At 37.1% G+C, this 17,474-nt stretch overlaps 1 long non-coding RNA gene across 3 annotated transcripts in view; it reads right to left on the bottom strand.

The window, feature by feature from the left end:
* LOC106030880 (uncharacterized) overlaps positions 1 to 11,809 on the bottom strand; it is a 48,209-nt gene extending 36,400 nt beyond the window's left edge. For all 3 annotated transcript variants that reach the window (XR_010832367.1, XR_010832368.1, XR_010832369.1), the window contains exon 1: positions 11,661 to 11,809. This is a non-coding gene — a long non-coding RNA (uncharacterized lncRNA). The remainder of the gene's footprint in view (positions 1 to 11,660) is intronic.
* Between the last annotated feature and the right edge of the window lie 5,665 nt (positions 11,810 to 17,474).

The following is a 17,474-nucleotide window of genomic DNA, read 5'->3' as shown; positions in this document are numbered from 1 at the left end:
ACTTTAAGGTTTTCTGTGGGAAAAAAAAAAAAAATCTGGAGTACAGAGTGTTCACAGGAATTGCTTTACCTGTGTTGTGAATATATCTACCTCTGGATCTTAAAAAAGCATCTGTTTAACATTTCACAGAAAAGTTAGAGCAAGAAATGAGGCTGGAAGAAAAGGAAATGACTGTGTCTAACTGCAGACAATTGGAAAGACAGAACATAATTAACTAAGAGGGAATTTTCCCTGTAGCCTAGCTCTGTCACACCTAAACTTAAAAAAAAAAAAAAATGCAATGAGATACTTATGTTTCCAGAAGCAGACAAGACTTTAGGCTTCTCCTATCACCTTAAACACTGCAACTCTAGCAAGAATGTTTTTTGAGGCACAAATTCATTATGAGCTTTGGTACAGCCTCTGTTACAAATACAAGAAGGAAATAACTTGTATTTTTACTTTGACGGATTTGTCAGATCTAATCCAAGAAAGCAAGTAACAGAACACATTCCCTACTGTTAGAGAAAGCCAGAATTTTAACCAGGTCCTTAAGCAGACTTCAATGAATCTATTTTTCATTGCTCATCTCTCTCTAAACTAGACATGGGGATTGTTTCTGACTTCTCCTGTTTTAAAAGCAAACTTCCACCACCATCCTCTGTAAAACAGAAAATTAAGCACAAACTGAAACAGATATATCTGATGATACTCACTTTCTTCTTAAAGTGAAAACAACAACAGCTTTTTTACATTATATCATCTCAAGCAGGTTATTGGAGACTAAACTAAACTAAATATCTGAAGATCCAAAAGACCAAACTGTGTTATTCTTCATAATCCAAAAACACAGAGCTCAAACTGTTCAGCATGAAATCAGCACATATCCACAGAGTCAGGTTTACAGCTGCTGAGCTTACTATGGGTGCTGAGAGCCTGCCTGCTCGTGCAAGACTATTTTGGCATTGGGTAGTTAGTAATTTGATAGTACTTGCATAAGACATAGTTATTTATTCTATCTGCATAATGGAAAGTGACACATCTGTTCAATTTATTCATTCAGGCTCACTTCCTTGCAGCCTTATATATGAATAATGTAGTTTTCAACATTTTTTCTTAACCAAAAAGGAAGAAAGGCAAAATATTGGCCCTGAGTCTCAATAGCAGATCAGAATAGCAGGAGAAGAAACTTGTTTATAAATTTTTCAAATCTCTGGTTTTCAAATTCTTTCCACCTTTTGGGCACTGAAATACTCAGAGAAGTCTTTCACTCATGTCTGAGTTTAAAAAAAAAAAAAAGCCAGAATGCTTCACACCTGATGGAAAATTGATTTTTTCTTAGGTTGTTCTTCAGTGCTAAACAAGGTGGGCTGAAATAATAAGTAACTTTTAAAATGATACCTTCTATTCAATCAGAGCTGAATGCAATGGGTTTGAATATCTCTGTATCAAATTAAATGAAGGACCGACCTGTTTCAAAATATATCTTCTATCTTAGGCTAAAGCAAGGTTTCTCAGAGAATGCCTTGAAACGTGGAAGATAAAGACCAACATGAATTTACAAACTGTCTTGTAAGTTAAAATGTTTCTGCATCCTGGGTTTCATAACTGGTTTCAGTTCTGCTAATCTCCTGATTTCAGTAGGATTTTATCACAGAATCATCTAGGTTGGAAGAGACCTCCAAGATCACCTGGTCCAACCTCTGACCTAATACTAACAAGTCCTCTACTAAACCATATCCATATTATTACTCTTCCATATTACGCAAGAGTGCTTCACTGTTTGCCTGTTAATTCTGCAGAAATAGCTTTCCTTTTACCAAAATCCTGAATTCTTTCACCATCCATTAACCTAATCCTAATAACGAAAGAACAGGTAAACAGTAGCTCCAGGTTACCAGCTCCTGAGTAGCAATCATTCCACGTGTCTCAACTTAGTATTTCTATTTACTGCATCTGGGTATTGCCGGAGTACTCCATTAGAAGTATCAGTGCAGGCTTTCATTGAAACTGCCCAGGACACAGGTTGTCACAATGACCTATGTGACAAGAAACCTTCTCTTACCAGTTATTTATTTCAGCTGAGTATTTGTTATTTATTTACACTTCATTGACACCAAAGCTGAAATAGTGTAAATTATTTCCAGTACCATGATAAATAAATAAATAAATCCAGAAAGGGCCTCTACAGCAAGTTTCAAACAGTCCTAATTAGATGTATTGACAAATAGGGTGTGCTTGGATTTTGGTTTTGGTAGAGCTAAGGAAGCTGTTAAGAAATGTAAGTGTACTGTAACTCTCTTAGTGTGATAATCTGTTTCATAAGCAAGGTCAAATATTAGATTTTCTATTTACAGATTTTGTTCTAATTGTATTCTCACACATAAATGTAACTGTGCAGATCCCAAGCATAGTAAGAAATAAAATTATATATATTCATTATGCTGATGATTGATTTTAAGATCTTCAGTCTCTATTTTTTAAGTCTAAATCTTAAATTAAAAAACAAAAATAAAAAAATAGAAAAGTAACCATGATACAGAATTAACTGTGGAGAAGGCCATTTCTGAACTATCTGAAATTAGCTAGTCATCTCAAAAGAATATTGGACTAATCCTCATGATTTCTGTACCTTTATCATACACTAGCATGTCTTCCATATGGAAGGAATCTGGAGAAACAATAAGTAATGTCTTGGAGCTTGGTTTCAAGAAAAAAGTACATTTTGTAGACCAGAGGCAGAAAATATACTATATAGGAAGCAAAACAACATTGCATCAGATGCCTTCAGGGTATTATATCTTGGTAAAGCAATAACTGTATTAACAACTTCACTTCAAGAGACTAATACTTTCTAAGATATAGTTCTTAAAGGGTAATAGACATACTTGCATAAATAAAACTTTCAAGACTGAATTTTTAGCCCCCAAACCTGTTGCCAGATGATTTTTTAGATGCGAGTAGTCCCCTCTTGATCTCATCTGAGCACTCTCAAACTACAGAGGAAAAAGTCCAATGGAGCAATCCACTGAAGTTATTAAAACATACAAGTCTATTCAAGATCAATGCATTGTTTTGCTATCTGGGAAATGTCATGAGTTGACCTTCTGTATAAAATTCTGAGGAGCTTCAATATTACTTTGTTTATTCAATTAATCTAGTAAAGTATAGAAACTATCTTTCATGCAAGAATAATTCCCACTCTATAGTCTCAGATGTTTTCCTGGATGTAATTTAAAAACTGTGTATCCTATTTGATGACTCTTATTAAATTTGTAACGTATTTAAAATATCAGTGTATACAATCAAGTGTAGAGAGACGTGAAAATGAAGTGAGTCATGCAATGGGAATTAAATCTAGCACTGCCTTGTCACCTATACTTTCAGGGCTATATTTCATTTACAACTTAAGTGAATCTTTACTTCGGTCACAAGCCACCAGCAGCAGAAACAAACTAGAAGACACATTGTACACTCATTAACTGTGGATTTGGATTGCAGGAATCTTATGATATAAATATTTTAAACAAACATGTTAAGTTCTGCAGTTGATCCATAAGCACTCTTTCCTTTTCAAAAAGTGTGGAAATGCACAAAATTAGTACTTTATTTCAGTGATTTTGTAGAAACATAATTAAAACTTGCAAAGTCCTTTATAGAGACATTTAATTTGGCAATAGACTAAAAAAGATTTGAAGAAGCCGTTCTTTCCAAAGCATCTTCACACCAGCACACTTTAGTGAATTTTAAAAGAGGAAAAGCCTTTGCTAAATTCAGGGCTGGGAAAATACAGTGAGCCAAACTTTATGCCTCTGCAAAATAACAGCAACAGCACAAGGCTGATGTCAGTGAAACAGAGCTGAAGTACACAAAGCTAAAGGCATAATTCAGTATCTAAGGAAAAAAGCTAGAATGACGTGGACTTGAAAAGTAAGAACATCTTCCCACTGCATCACAGTGATTTATGTCTACTTTACTTTTCCACCAGTGTCTCTGATTCAATTAAAAGAAATTTCATTTTGTTCCATTTCATTTTTGTTGCATTTAATTTTTTTTTCTTGCACTATGTACACAAAAGATTTATAGAGGCTAGGGCAAAACAAAACCTGTGTACGCCAGAATCTAGATCTCTAGAACAGCCCCAAATAGAAGTTGCATCTAACATTCAGTGTAGGGATGGCAGGGATGTATGTACATTATTAGGTGGTATCACAATGCTGAGTATGGCCCTGCATCAGCTGTGCACACTGTTGGGGTTATTCAGATCCCTTTTGCTGGTATATCGGGAAGAGTGGAGAAGCCACCACTTGACTAGAGCTGTCAGATGAACAGCTCTCTATAAAACAAGTGTTGTCTGTGAAGTTTCAGGTCAGCTTCTGAAAAAGCCTCTAGCAGTGTGCATCCATCCTCACTGGCCACACGGGGCTGTCCCTCAGGCTGCTCAGGAGTGAGCTTCTTTTCTGATACTGTTAAGACTGAGATAGTGGATTTTGTGAACTGACCATCTGGCCACTAGAATGACATCATCTACCCCTTTCCCACAGGCAGTCAGGAAGCACGAATTTTGCTCTGGGGAGAAAAGAGGGAAAATAGGGAACTGGGCTGAAAAAACAGCAGGTTTATTAATTTAAACAAACGCTGATGTACACAAGCTGCCCCAAACTCCTCCTCTTTCAGTTTTTCTTACGTATGCTACCTTCATTACAAGTAGTATGAAGTTGCTTGTTAATTAGTGAAAAGAACAATGCTAAATTACTAAAAACACAGAACATTATATACATATATATATATTCATCTTTCCACACTGATGAGAAATAGGTTGAACAAATAATCATCACACCTGTGATCCTTTTAGGAAGAGCCATTTTGATAATACTCAGAAGTGCTTTTATTGACATCCATTTTATAACAACTCTGGATTGCAAAATTCATTTTGTGCAGTTTTGTTCATATTAATTGCATACAATTTTTTTCCAGCATTATGACACTTCTGGATTTGAGTTATGCTGAACCATGTATTCTATCCTGAAATAAAGGGTGTCATAAAGACACAGCAGTGGGTAGGACAGAGAAGTGAGACTTCCAAAATAATTATGTTGATGGTATTTTTTTCTGTTTTCCTTTGTTATTACTGTAACTGTATTCATTAGATCACAGGCTTTTCCTCTTCTCATTCCAAAAACTTCTTCATCTTAATAAGGTCACAAACGTGTTTACAGCCTCAGAATCTATTGTCTTGAGCATGTTTATGTAGATTTGTGACTTTTTTTTTAATTAAAGTTTTTACACAACAAACCTGTTATGAAGGGGAAGCAGAGCACAAATAACTGTATTTGCTAAAGTCACACAGCAAGTAGAAGATCTCTTGTTCTGGCAGACTTGATCCCAGGACACATACCATCACTACGAGACTCATGAGTAATTTTAGGAGCTACTATACCACTCCTGAAAGTTGGCACATTTAAGTATCCATTTTACAGGTGGGTATATAGTGGCATATAGTATATACTCATACACTAGTTAATGCTTTTCTTCCCCACCTTATCTCTGGAGTCTTAAAAGCAGATAGGTCTGGTAACAGCACAGCCCCAACTGCTGTGAGGTGCGTATATTGACCCCTGCTCTTTCTCCATCCTGTGCTAGTAGGTGCCACAAACAAAGAAAGCACCAGAAGAGTCAGAAAACACTATCAGCCCTCAAGTTGTCATTTCCACCTATGTATTTCTGCACAGCTTCTGATGACATTTTTTCACTGTTACTAGCTTTCAAAATTTGTTGCAATGTACATGACATTTTTGTCTTAAGGCCTAAACAGCTGGAAAGAAGAGGGCCAAGGTTTCACACTCCCCCTCCCCCCACTTCTCCCCCCCCCCCCCCCTTTCAGAAGGACCCATTACTCCTGATAACAACACAGAAATTTGGAAATAGGGGTGCACCAGAATGACTTGTAAACAGGAAAGAAAAAAAAAAAAAAGCAAGAAGTCACTATTTGAACAGGAAGGGAGAAGGAGAGTCAGGGTTCAACTTGAGCTTTCTTAACACAGGCGTAACATTTCTTCTGCTGTTCAGAAGAGACACAGCTGCTCTTGCTGTGAGTAAACCTTTGCAGAGAAAGATGCTGTTTTCAGGTGGATGAACTACTGGAAATTAGAGAAGTGAAGATACACAAATTCAATATATATATGTATGCATCACAAAAAAAAAAATAAGGTTAGGTCTGAATATTTGAACAATTTAGGAAACTTTCAGATAGCTTCTGCCTAGGAGTTCAGACAGGCAAATTTATACATTTCATTAGATTACTAATAAATTCACATACATGTAAGTGAAAACTACAGAAGCATTAGAAACTGTGATTGCTGTAAAAAGAATCTGCAATTTTTCTTTGACTGTAATATATTTTCATTTTTCACCCAGATGTAATTATTTCAACAGCTTCTGGATTAGAGGAGCAACAAATTCATTTCTGAAGGTTACGTTCCACGTCCTCAGAAAACACGGGATGTATACTTCTGCTATTCCACATACCAAGAGGATGCATTCAGAGCTAGATGATAATGGAGGAGCCATGTAGGAAACCAAACAAACAAACAAACAAAACACTTAACCTGGGGAATCTGAAGGTCAAAGGAGAATAATCCAAGAAATTCTCTTGGGCCAATTGCTTTGTTGGTGTAAGAAAGTGAAAGCATGTCCACTGATTACAGCAGAACTGCAACAAGTTACTCTGGGAAAAAAAAAAAATCCTATCCAAAACAACCCACTAATAAATAAATACAGTTAGCATGCTGGCTTCTGAGAACAGCTGCTGAAACAGAAAACTCTGTGCCCTTTCTCATGTCCTGAACAGACAAAAATATACATCTCTGTTCTACACTACTGCTACCCACGTGTCAATGTGAAAAAAAGGAAGGGGTGTGGGAAGTGGAAAAAGTAGATTATAAAGTCTGGGGCATTTATATATGTACATGTTCATCTATAATAATTTTGTTGCTTTGTACTAGGTGTCATAATGCCCTCATGGTCTGTGCTCAACAGAACCTGAAAGACACTGGAGATTGGATGATGGCAGCAAAGGCAGGCAGCATTGATTACAAACTAAGTGCAAATGAAAATCAGTTTACTCCATTTCTTTCCAAAAGACTTGAACTAGAAATCCTCACTCAAGGACAGAGACATTCTTTCTGTTTCTACACTGCATGTAGTTCAAGGGAGACTGGGGAAACAGCATCTCATCCACTTTTAACTTCCAGACTGAGCCCCACATGTTAAGCTTGGCTCCTACAATGACTGCAAAGGCAGCATGACAGGTCCTTGGCCTTCACTGACAGCACAAGATGGCATGAGGGCTGTGTTACCTGAGGCCTCGAGCTCTGGCAGCAGATTTCAAGGCTTCTCTGCCGTGCCACAGGCCCTACTGGGAAGTGCACTGAGGTCAGCCTCAGGCCTTCTTCTCACCACCAATCTCTACGGAAAGCCACTTATTTTATTTCTGTCTCTTAATAAACAGAACTTTCATGTTAAAAAGTTGTTCACGTGCCCCCATAGTTGTGTATCCCTTCAGGCAAATCTTTTTCTTCCAAGTTCAGAAGAATGCACTCTGGAAAATTAGCAACACGACTAGTGTTGCCCGATGACCTTCCATTTGTCCTAGCTAGATCACAAAGATGTTCTGTTGATTTAAACATTAAAATCTCAGGGTCATGACCTTCTTCCCTGTCCTAAAACAAATTTTCAGAAACCAGACTCATGCATGAATCTTTTGTGGTAAGGCAAAAAGTTGTTCAGAAGGCTCCTACCAATGGCTCCATTCACTTAAAACAGTGAATCTATCTTGAGGAAAGCTCTCTTTAGTTACTAGTAAAAGATTAAACTGGAAAGGAAGGGAGCCACAGGAAGGAGCTGTGACTTCTGGCTGTGGCTCTATAATGAAAACTCAGACTCCTCAAAAATACACAGGCCCCTGCAGAAGAGCACATCTATTTTCTTCTGAGAACTTTGTAAACTTTGGTCAAAATTAAAAAAAGGAACAAGCTTGTCAAAGTAAACCAGGGGAAAAAAAAAAAAAAAGATCCTTCTTATACTGTGTTATGTATTGAGGGGTACTAAACTAATATTCAACAGACAGGAATATTACAACCTTGGTTGTCTTGGAACACAATAGCGGAGAGCTAAGCAATTTTTTCTTGAACCAGTTGCTTCAACTGCTGATATTAATTACCTCTGGCTCACAGCAGCTTCTTCCTTGTGCTGAAGGATGTATAAACATAGTTTCTTGTATGACTTGAAAGACTCCAGGCCACCTGAAGTTTAAAGAGATCTTCTGGGGTGTGTTGAACATTCTTCCCATTAGATCAACGGCCATTTACACCCCATACTTCCCTGGTGTACAGGGGCCATTCATTCATCCTTGAAACACAGGCCATGAACCTGGTAGACTAGGTGTATTTCAGTGTAAAATGCTGTACAGCCAAAAGATGATTTTCAAATACGTAGAGCTAAAGTGCATAAATTCATATTTCTCTCCTTAAGGAAAGGACCCATTTAACAAAGTTCAGCAAATTTAGAGAAAACTAATTATACTCCTGTTACTGATAGCACTGGATATTTTGGACTAAGAAAGTTTACAGAGTTGAACATAAAAAGTACCAAGCAGGTGTTTTTTATTAAGATTGCTGATGTCATGTGTTACTTGGAAGCTGCACAAAGCATGCAGGGAACATTGTGAAATGAAGTTAACGAGAGGGTCATACACTCTGTAGCTTCTGTAAGCTGAGCTTGCAACATGCCATAGAGGTTTCTTGCTTTCCTCCCAAGTCTCTCCTCCACAGTTTCCCATCAGTCCAAATCAGATTTTTTACAAAGCCTCCTTTTTCCCTCCCAAAGATTCTCTGCCTTCCACATTGCTGTCTCTTCTGCTGCCCCAGCAAAGATGCAGAATTTCTCCCCATTCCCTTGCACTGTCCAATTTCAGCAGTGAGTCCCCCCAGGGCAGCACAGCTCCTCCTCATCACCAGCACAGCATCCTTCAAGTGCATCTTATAGAGACTTCCCACATTTCAGACCACCAACATGCTCTGCACCTTACAGCCTCCTTACATGAATCTCCCCCCATATTTCTTTCTTCCTGAAAGCTGAACCTCCACATTTCTCTGGTCCACAAGGGCCAGAGAAACTACCTTTTGTGATACCCATTTTTTTTCTATAACACTTCTCTCTTACCTTGGCTCTGCACACTCATATTCACTCTTTCATTCCCTGCTGGCATTTGAACTGTTTTCTCTCTCTTTACTAGGAAGGATATTCTAACATTCCCCAAACTACTGTTCCATACTTCCTAGCATCTCCCATTTTCTCCTCCATCTCCCACCATCTATACTTTTCCAGGAGGCAGTTAATTGGAATAACAACACTTTAAACTATTACGAGAAGCAGTCAGCATTTCTCCTTTGTTATAGTGGGGCCATTAATCAGGTCTTTGATTTAATGAGACAAATTACAGCTGTACTTGAGAGAGAACAGAAGCTCCACGTGTCTCCTATTTTCTCTTAGCACTTTTCTGTGAAATCAATAAGGTTCTGGCTATCAAAGCTTGCAGTTTTCCCTAAAGTTTTGCAAGCAATCAGATGTGATGTTTGGAAGTTACTCTTTTACAGACATACAGAGAAATGCCACTGGCTTGAGTCTGCAGCCTCTTGAGCTAAGTCAAAAGCCAGAATAGAGGCCCTCCTGAAATAATTCCACTCCATCTGAAAATTAAAATAGGACCCTACTCAGTTCCAAAATGCAGACAGGGAGGTTTCTGAAAGTGCACTTATATAATACTTAAAGAAAAAATATTGGCCTCCATCCCATGATCAAAATTGACAGTTAAGCACCATTGACTTTTTGCATGCAACTGATTTCATGGATCCAGTTGTAGGTCTTCATATTTAATGGGCTTTATATTTATGGTTCTGTGCAAGTCAGAGCTAAATGCAGTCATAAACAAAGCCTGGGGGTAAGAGTTCCATTTAGGACTCTTTACCATCCCCTTTCCTAGGCGGAAGCCAACACAAAGCTTTAAATCAGACAATTCTCAACTCAGAAGTTCTGGGGTTTCCATCACAGATCATATCTGTTTGCTTATTTTAATTATCAGCAAATGTTTTTTACCATTATTTTTTCTATATAATTTCATTTTACATTATGGCATCATTTAGAATTATAGTTTGAATGAGCAAACAAAGAAAAAAACTAGCTGGAGCCGTGCACTTCAAAGATACTGTTCCACACTGTTTTCTACACTCTGAGTTTTCTAAAGTGAAGACTGTCTGTCAAAAGTGACAAGTTTTGTTCTTTGAAAAGTAATGACAATTCATGGGATGCTGCATCCTGTACTGCTGGACTCACAGATACCTATACGTACACTTTCTGATGGCTATATTGACTATGCTCCATAATAATGAAGAAATGCCTGCATAGTTGAGTGTTAAGCATAGTTCCCGTTTTCAAGCTCTGATCCAAGAAGCATTTTAAAGCATAATTTCATTTGTGCACTTTCATTCACCATTACCATACCAGTTCTTCAGGTTCAGGTGATGACAAACACACATTTATTCTGTGCTCTGAGCATATTTGATATGCCCTTAAACCCATAGTAACTAATAACCCCCATAAATATTGCTGACAATATCTTAAGTAAAACAAACAAACAAACAAACACGAGATCAGAAGAAATTTTCCAATGTTCACAGACGCTCATAGCTTCCCTTAAATCAAAGAAATTCCAGCTTTAACGTTTCTATCCTAAACTAGTATGCAGAAGCATAGTCAATTATGAAATTACATAGGAGCTCTCAGAACAAGACTGAAATATCTCAGAGTCCACTGAAAGTTTCAGAGTTAGCAAACTGAATGACTTAATACTTCAGCTAATAACCAGCTATCAGCTTCCAAATATAATTAAAGACATCATCTCAAGCAAAAAGGCCTAGAACAGTCAGATTCTCAGATGGCAGAGACATGATTGGGGGTCAAGGGGGGTAAGTAATCTGGCAGTCAAATGTGAAGACCAGTTACCGACTACAGTCAAGTTCAAATAAAAGAAAGCTATCCTGATCACTGTTCAATTGATATCACCCAAAGATTGCTTCAAACCTGGTCGTATTCCCAAGCTACAGAAATATGCGTGAAAACATTTCTGGTCACAGAGGAAAAAATTCAATTTTTCCCTAATTTTCAGACTACCAAGAATAGGCAGATATTCCCCAAGAGACTAGGGTGGAACCATCTGAGAAAGAGAGCAAATGATAAATTCACCCATATGTGAAAGATATCTCAACTACGTACTTTTCATTAGCATTCTTATCAGCCTTAAAGCCATTCCAGCAAATAATGTAACGGAAGACAAAATGAACCCTCTGCAAAAGACGGGAATAATGCACACATCAGGAATAAGATTTAAAAAACAAAAAAACAAAACAAAACAACAACAAAAAAACTTTTGAACACTGTTCTCTAGAATCAGCCTTACACTTCACATAGCACAACAACACTTCAAGTTTACTGTTTTTTGATTTTTGTTTTGTTTTTTTTTGTAGTCCTGAAAAAGAATTTATTGTCCTCTTGAGGTAAGACAAACAATAGCTTTAATAGTACCATCAGGATTTTAAGAGCACATATTAAAAGATCAAACTCACCATCTGTGTGGCACCTGGACTGCTATCCAGACTTTCTGAGCCAAGAAGTGCAAGTAACTCAACTGAAACCTGCTCACAGGTTTAAACAGTAAGGAAATATCAACATAAAACAGCACCTGACTTTCCTGTCAACATTCCACAACCATTTCACGAGCAACATCTGTACCTGCGTTTCCTGAAAAGTTGAGTTTCCCAAGAGGAGGAAGAAGCAATGGCCACTGATCAGTATAAGAAGTTTCTCCTTTTCTGCTGATATCAGATGGTGAGCACCTGTGGAGCCAGAGCTTCAAGCAAAAGGGCTCATAATTTAGCCAAAGCCATCATCGTCCATCTCGTACTAAGCACTGATGACTGGTCAAACTTAACTTAAAAAAAAAAAAAATCCATATGTCTTCTGGCATCTTCCTAGAATGAATAAGACATTAAAGAATTGGAGGGGAGCAAAAGAGAAAGCAAAACCCCTTCTCCCCAGAAAACACAAACAATCACACATGCATGTATTTCACTTTTCTCTCTTGTAATAGATTTAAGTCCTTTCCATATGACACCTCTCAGCCCAAACAGCTGGAACAATCAGCTGACCTGGTTTTCTTCATCTTTCTCAATTAACCGCTGAAGTTACATTAGCATAAAAAATGAGCTGCTAGTTAGACTTGTGAAAGTCAATGCAATAGGATGAGAGATGCCAACACCTAAAACTATTTTACAGAGTTGACAATTGTTTGTTGTTGTCTGAAATTGCTTGCCTTACAATACTTCTCTTTGAAGATGTTTTAGCTAGCTTTTAGGCAGCACAGCTTACTTAACTGTCTTTGTGTTTTATCTTTTGTATGCACGTTTTATCTTTCATATATTTATATTCTGATAAACGCTACACAGACATTATAAATTACTCTCATGATACATCTTGCAAGTGGGCTTTAGCCACCTGTTCTGCTGAAAACTGTGAGACAGTCACTAGAAGATGAGTTAGCATTTCCAGCAGGCTCCTATTTTGGCTTCACAAATATAACTAAGACGTTCCTTATGACACAGGCATATTCATTTCTGTTTACCTCATGGTTGAAGATCTCATTTAATATTAACCCTTATTTTGGTCCTACTAGTTAGAACTAGAGAACAAGTACTGTCTTTTTTGTTTATTTCCTCAGAGCTAGCTGTTCTCACTGGAATTAAGCTTAGTCAGCCAAGACTTGTAGTTTATAGTCAAAATAAGTTTAAATTCACACCTATCATATAAAAAAAAAAAAAAAAGCAGTACGTCATATAACCACCCTCCCATTTTATCAATAGTTTCCAGCAGGTTATCAGACAGATGTTTTCTTGGATTTGTCACCTATGAAGTCAGTTGCAATTCATAAAAGCCATCATTCTTGTGCTTACATGAACTGTACCCACTGTCTATGCTACCTAAGACGTGTTACTGGACCTCTCATTTACCAGAGACAGAATTACTTTTTGAGATGATTACCATTTCAGGAACCAAACAGGTTTAGGGAATAACTCCTTTAATAAAAAAATGTTGCATCCTCAAAACAAATCTTCTGCAGTGAAAGCCATTTTAAAACAAACAACTTTACAGGAAAACCAAAAGAAAACATCTTTACTTATTTTTAACCAAAAATGAACACTGTTGTTTTATTCAATTGACCTGAAATGTTTTCTGGTACAGCACAACACCTTCAAAAGTCGGCATTTGTATTTAGCTACCTTCTACCATGGTACTGAGAGCTGACATCCACCAGGATTCAGTCTAGATGCAGGGACCAAGCTGCAAGGTGCATTAACCAGACTCATGGCAGGGAGTATATCTTGAGAGATAAAGCCCAGCCAACAATGATAAATCCCCACTGGTATTTTATTTACTCTCCCTCTGTTCATATGGGCCTGCTAAATCGTTAGGATGATTGACTGAGTTTCCTCCATACTTTGCTTCTGTCTTACAGGAAAAGCAAAACAAAAAGATGTATTTTTATTATGTAAATTTTATTGTGGCATCTTTATTATTGGAAGAGATAGGAAGATATTATCTATAAACAAAAGATGCTTAGATATTGTGGGGGTTATTTCAGGAAGTATTTCTTCTCCCCAGACTTCATTTGAATAACTTGAAAATACTGGTTATATCATGCAACTAAATTAATTATATGTTAATAAGTGTATGAGGTTCTTGAAAACTAGTTTCTACTGAGATAAACACATTTTAATAAGTGTGCTAATGTGCTGTTTTAAATTTTCCTAAACAAGTGTTCAAAAATCCATAGTTCTTAATAAATGCCGTATAAAAAATGTCTGTCCTTAAACAGAAACAATTCAGTTTGTCAGTAACATCATTTCTATTTCTCAAAATTTTGCCATGAACACAGAAATAATAAAGCGTGGCAGCAGAAAACAACACAAAGGAGGAGTCCAGTTTATTAAGACTAGCAGGTTCTCTCCTTAGAAACTAATCTCCTCTCAAACTGAGCTGAAGCATTAAAAAGTCACTTTTAATATTTCACGTTTCTTCTGGGAGTACCAGTTTGTGTCCTTTGCCTTAGAAATCTGCTTTTATGTTTTCCAAAGCTGTATGGAAAACAAAACAAAACAAATATATATATATATATATATGTTCTTATTCATTAATGTCCTGGTCAACAATTAGCTACTTTTCCCTTTGACATCAGGATGCTTGTGTCTTGAGTTTGTACCAGCAATCCCAGATGAAATTAGCAGGCCTTCCTTATTCTCAATTATTTTACTACGAAAATGTCTTTGTTTCGTTTGGATTTCTTGATATGCACAAGGCTCATAAAAGTGGCAGTGCATATCAGAATTATTGTATATGCTATTTCATGACACTGTTGCCACCTCACTTTCAATAAGCTGTTTAGCTTAACGTTCTGTCCTGTAGATGATAACTACAATACACAATGCATACAAAATCAACCTGGCTGGTAGTTATAAGAGACTCATTGTATTACTCTACTTCTGGCTACTTCCTCAGATACTTCAAGCAGCCTTTTGTAAAAAGTCACACAACTTAAAGAGCTTTTTGTCATGTTTCAGTGAGCCTGATGCACTTAGCATAATTCTGCCACTGCAGAACTGTTGGGGTGCATCCTATAACTTTCTTTCTTGTCTCAACTTTAAACAATGCCCTTTCCCATTCTCTGTCCCACAGCCTTGGTTTTCACATCTTTTCACATCCCTATTTTCTTACCAGTATGCCTAATAACTCTACAAAATGGATTCTACATTAAATAATCACGCTTCGTTCCATAAAACAAACAAAAGAATAGAGAAACTCATCCCATTGTGCAACCCTACTCTCCATTTTTCTTTGGGTTAGGTTAGTACCTTTCAATTGAGTTTAGAAGGAAAACCTCCAGGTACAAACAACTCATTTGAATCCAGCACTTACACACACACAAAAAAAAACCCTCTTTCTAAAACTTATACCACTAGTCTTTTCCTGCTCTTTTGAGGCCAGAGTGCAGTTCAAAGTTCTGTTTCAGACCAAAATCTGGGAAACAGGACCCTACATTTCTCCTTAAAGACACACGCTGTTCCATTCCCGAGAGGGCTTGGATATTTGGATTCACTTTTAAAAGAAACTGTTTACACTGTTAACAGCAAACAAACAACTCTCAGTGGTACCATTTTTGATTATAAGGCTCTTGGTAAGTTCACTACCACTCAAAGCTGTTTTTGATAGTACAAGGATTATCCTGCTAAAGTAGTTTGCAGGGGGAAAACAAGCTAGCAAGCAAAAACCAACCCACCAATCAACAAAAAAAACCCCACCCCACAACCTTACCAAATAACCCTGCTACAAAACTAGTCAGAGAGTCCTGTCACCCTCCTGTAGATCTAGCACATGTGTATGCTGATGTGCTAGCTATTCCTGACCAAGTTTTGGAAATCAAAGAAAAGCAAACATTCAAACTGCCTGGATACGATATCTGTTCAGTACTGGTATCAGTGCCATGCAGCACAGTCCAAAGTTGACGCTTTGGGAGGAAGATTAGTATAGTCCCAATAAGTTAGGTTTCCATGTTAAATCATTCTAAGCAAGAAAAAAAATAAAAATAATATATATATATATATAAATTAACATTTGTTTTCTTTTGGAGTGCTCTGGAAGGCAGGGCTTTCCTTCTAATAGGTTCAGGCTTTAGAAACAGGAAACTAAACTGTATTCTGAAGTCCTGAAACAAATAGATCTTTCAGCACAAGAGGAATCTGTATGGTTCTAAACAGCCCATCTTGCACAACATCTCAGTTCACTGTAGTTAGTATTGTCCAATGCATTGTATACCTTCAATATCTTTGCTGCTGCTAAAGCTGTAAAGATACTACCATATTTTGCTCAGTTTAATACTTTATGGAGTGAGTTCTTTAAGAATCTGGGTACCAGTGTAGTACAATACCTACTACTGTAATCCTCACTGGATTTCATTTTCAGTGTATCTTCTTGTATGCACAGCCAGAGTTTTTGATATATTGCCTTTGTAAGACATCCTCATTCAGCAGCTTGGTTCTGAACCTGAATTCTTTGCTGAGATTTTGGACTCCAAAGATCTTTCATATTTCAGATTATTCCTAGATTTGCAGAATTTGGGTTTGCTTGTTTGTTTTAACAATAACATACAAAACAGTGCCAGCTGAGGCTCTCACAAAAGTACAGAGATTTCCAAGAGCATCTTGTGGAGCAGCTCAGCCTGCCCATAACCTCTGCAGGTCTGCAACTGAGCTAAGGCTTGTGCTGTGGAGTAGACGTTTGAATTCCCAAAGGTAGTAATTAATCACACTAACAGACTATAGGTCTTAACTCTGCATGGTGTTTCAGACATATTATATCAGTCTGTTACAATTTAATTTTAACAGATGCCTTGTAGCTTTATGGTATCAGTAGTCCAAAGCATGTAAGAGAACAAAGTGGCTAAGGATTAAACTTTAACAGACATGAATTGAACTGCAGTGCCCTGTGTTTAATTACTTTGGTAACAAGTCCAGTGTAAAAAGCCCACAGGCAGAGTTGGTTTTACTCCATGAGATTTGAAATAAGAAAAAAACAGAGAGAACTTACTATAATAATGCCATTCATAAAAAGAACAAACTTATAAGAACTCTTACCCTCTACCCCCAAACCAGATGCATTTTTCTGTGAAACATTATCATCTCAAAATAGTATTAATTTAACAAAATAATTCAATAAACTATAGCCAAATCTCTCAGTGGCAATATTACTAGAGACAGTATATCACAAAGTTTCTCACAAACTCTGATACCTTCAGATACCTGGCTTCCTTCCCTCTGTATAGGTGATCATCTCATTTTCTTGATCATTAACTGGTTATTCCCCAACCCTGTAAACTAAGTTGAAAGTAGATTAAGATATAATATTCTACACTTCACACTACACTATGCTGCACTGCCACAAAGCTGAGCTGGAAGCCTTCCATTTGGAGAGAAATTACTCACCTGGTATACAAATGAGAACATCCATCTGTTCCACACCATTCTGATGTTGCTATTTATCAGCATCTTGAGATGGTAACAAAGTGCTTTGATCTCATATTTACTTGTTCCAATCACCATGAAAAAATACTTGGTCAGCTATATCATTTTAAAAATCTGAAATCTAAATATCTCAAGTGACAGCATGGATGAAATGTGTGCCTGAGAATTTGAAGTCCTGGAACGTACTCAGCTGTAATTACTATCATCATTAGAGAAAACCTTTGTTAAAGCTGGAGTATTTCACTGGCAGTAATTCACCTAGTTGTTTTTATCTCTAAGCCATAATGAATACAGGAAGCATTTGTTTTT

Source organism: Anser cygnoides, chromosome 1 (genome assembly GCF_040182565.1).
Source record: "Anser cygnoides isolate HZ-2024a breed goose chromosome 1, Taihu_goose_T2T_genome, whole genome shotgun sequence".
Classification (NCBI taxonomy): Eukaryota; Metazoa; Chordata; class Aves; order Anseriformes; family Anatidae; genus Anser; species Anser cygnoides.
Note: the sequence above shows the minus strand (reverse complement) of the source record. Positions and strands in the feature narration are given on the sequence as shown.